This window comes from Orycteropus afer, unplaced genomic scaffold (genome assembly GCF_000298275.1).
Source record: "Orycteropus afer afer isolate SDZICR_OR568_19922 unplaced genomic scaffold, OryAfe1.0 scaffold00584, whole genome shotgun sequence".
Classification (NCBI taxonomy): domain Eukaryota; kingdom Metazoa; phylum Chordata; class Mammalia; order Tubulidentata; family Orycteropodidae; genus Orycteropus; species Orycteropus afer.
Window position 1 is genome coordinate 1,565,487 of NW_006922171.1, and position 3,143 is coordinate 1,568,629.

General features: G+C 38.0%; 1 pseudogene; it reads right to left on the reverse strand.

Annotated features, from left to right (window-relative positions):
* Positions 1-3,143, reverse strand: part of LOC103210305 — an 85,619-nt pseudogene that overhangs the window by 39,275 nt on the left and 43,201 nt on the right.

Genomic DNA, 3,143 nt, shown 5'->3' on the forward strand with positions numbered 1-3,143 from the left:
TACTCTAAATTGCAGCTTTCAGGAATACATATGTTGCCTTTCAGAAAAGAAAAAAAGCATCTAGTTATAGAACATCCCTAGGTATATAATATTTCTATGCTGCAAATCAAGAGTGACCTACAAACCTTCTGTTTATAATACTTAAGAGGCACCAAAGAAATCAAGGGAAATGAAAAGTTTTTATTGTCTGTTTCTAATGAAAATACAACTTTCCACTTAAATTAGAACATTTTCCTATTATATAACTACAGTGACCGTGGGTGAGAAAGTAGACAGAATGAACAAGAGATCATTAGTTCATTCCTCCCAACTTCTCCCAAATGGATCAGAATTCCTTCTGATTATCATTAAAAAGGCTGAATATCAAGACATCAGAAAGGCTAGGAAAAATTATCAACCCTATTGATACTTAAGGAGTTCTGGTGGCATAGTGGATAAGGCATTGGGTGGCTAACCAGAAAGCCAGTGGTTCAAACCCACCATCCACTATGCAGAAGGAAGATGGGACAATCTACTGCCATAAAGATTTACTGCCTCAGAAACTCAATGAGGGTTGCTATGAGTCAGAATCTACTTGTTTGCAGTGAGTTTGGTTTGGTTTGGTTTTTATTGATACTTACATTCTTAGTAATAGGAGCTCTGGTAGTGTAGTGCCTAAGGCACTTGACTACCAAACAGAAGGCTGGCGGTTTGAACCCACCAGCCACCTCCTCAGAAGGAAGGTTGGGCAATCTACTTCTGTAGTGATACTGCCTTGGAAACCCAAGGAGGGGTCGCTATGAGTTGGGTCCAACTCGATGGCACATAACAACAACAACACATACTTAATAATTTTAAATAGAAGTAAAATCTTTTTTCAAAAGGACTCTTCAGTTTTTGTTTCTTTTTTTTAAACACGTAGCATTGAGTAGAGAACCCATAAGCAGTAGGTACTTAACGTCTATTTCCTCCTTACATGGATCTCTATGTTGATAAAATAGTGTTGATGTCATGCTATTGAACAAACAGTCCTAAATGAAAATCATTCTGGCCATTTGTTGGCAAATAAATGACATTATGAAAGCACTGTGATTTACCTTTGCAAAGCAGATCTGAATAGTAATATGCCTGTATCCAGTTTTGTTGGACTATATAAAGCTGTATCAGCTCCCAGTAACCAAGACAGTTAAATTGTTTCCACTCTTCTTGAACTGAAATGCATTTTTGGAATATTTCTTGTGCCTATAAGTCAATTGCATAAAGCTGATCATTCAGACACTAGACAAGCAGATAATAACCTAAGAGAAATACATAAAATGCTTTGTACTAAAAGAACAAAATTATTATTCATTAAACCATTCAATATGACATGTTCCTTTTCTTACATGCAATGATACAGTTAAGTTCTGCCTTTTTGCTTAACTTTGTGATTGTGCCTTGGCACTTTTTAACATGGAGTGTCCCTTCTCAAGTAAAATGTAAAACACCAAATTCCTTCAGGAAAATACAGATTTGGGTTCCTAAGAAGGCAAAGCTCCCATAGAGTAAAATACTTTCTAAACAAAATTAAAGACAATGGGCAGGATGGGAGAAAATAGAAAATCCAGGATTAACTCCTGAAAATGATCACAACAGTTATGAAGAGGTGTTGTATTGCCTTTATATTCAGTAAATAATGTTTTATCTTCCTTGTCAATACTGATATAAAATGAAATTTGTACCCTGTTTCCAGGAAATCCAATAAACTCTAGTAGTTTGATCATCCTTGCTGGTAAAAGGGACAGCATCTATAAGAAAAAAAAATACAGAAGATCTTATGTATTAATGTATCTAACTAGATGACCATCAAACTCCAAACAACTTAAAGTATTAATGCCTCAGTAGGACAAAAAATTAGAAAAACCAACTTAAAAACACTGTTGTCGTTAGGTGCCGTCGAGTCATTTCCGACTCATAGCGACCCCATGCACAGCAGAACGAAATTCCGCCCGATCCCATGCCAGCTCCATGATCCTTGCTATACTTGAGCCCATTGTCACAGTCACCATGTCAATACATCTCGTTGAAAGCCTTCCTCTTTTTCACGGACCCTCCACCTTACCAAGCATGACATACTTCTCCAGGGAATGGTCCCTTCTGACAACATGACCAAAGTAGATGAGACAGAGTCTGGCCATTCTTGCTTCCAAGGAGCATTTCAGCTGCACTCGGTTAATTCCTTTAGCAGTCCATGGTATTCACTGCAACTCAAAAGCATCAACTCTTCTTTTGGTCTTCCTTATCCATTGTCCAGCTTTCACATGCATACAAGGTGATTGGAAATATCATGGCTTATGTCAGATGCACCTTAGTCCTCAAGGAGACATCCTTGCTCCTCAGCACTTGAAACAGTTCCTTAGCGACCAACCTGCCCAGTGCTACACATCGTGTAATGTCCTGACTGCTGCATCCATTGGTGTCAATTGTAGAACCAAGCAACATGAATTCCTAGACAACCTCAATCTTTTCTCCATTTATCATGATGCTACTTATTGGTCCACTTGTGAGGATTTTTGTTTTCTTTATATTATGATGTAATCCATACTGCAGACTATATTCTTCAATCTTCATCAGTAAGTGCCTCAAGTCATCCTCACTTTCAGCAAGCCAAGTTGTATCATCAGTATGTCTCAGGTTGTTAATGATTCTTCCTCCAATCCTGATGCCACGTTTTTCTTCATAAAGTCCAGCTTCTTGGATTATTTGCTCAGCATATAGATTGAATAAGTATGGGGAAATGATATAATCCTGACACACTCCCTTCTTGATTTTAAACCATGTAGTGTCCCCTTATTCCATTTGAACGATAGCCTTCTGTCAATGTACAGGTTCCTCATGAGTACAATCAAGTGTTCAGGAATTCCCATTCTTCTCAATATTATCCATAATGTCTCATGATGCACACAATAAAATGTCTTTGCATAGTCAATAAAACACAAGTAAACATCTTTCTAGACATGTCTTAATCATCACATACTATAGTTATTACTATGACTTAATTTCATTCAGCTAAGATATCAGCCCCAGGGTTACAGGTGAGGAGAGACAATTCAGGGACGCCCAGAGTAGCAGGCCAGAAGAGCAGGAGAAAGGGGATAAAAGCCAGGAACCCGGACAGAAGAGCA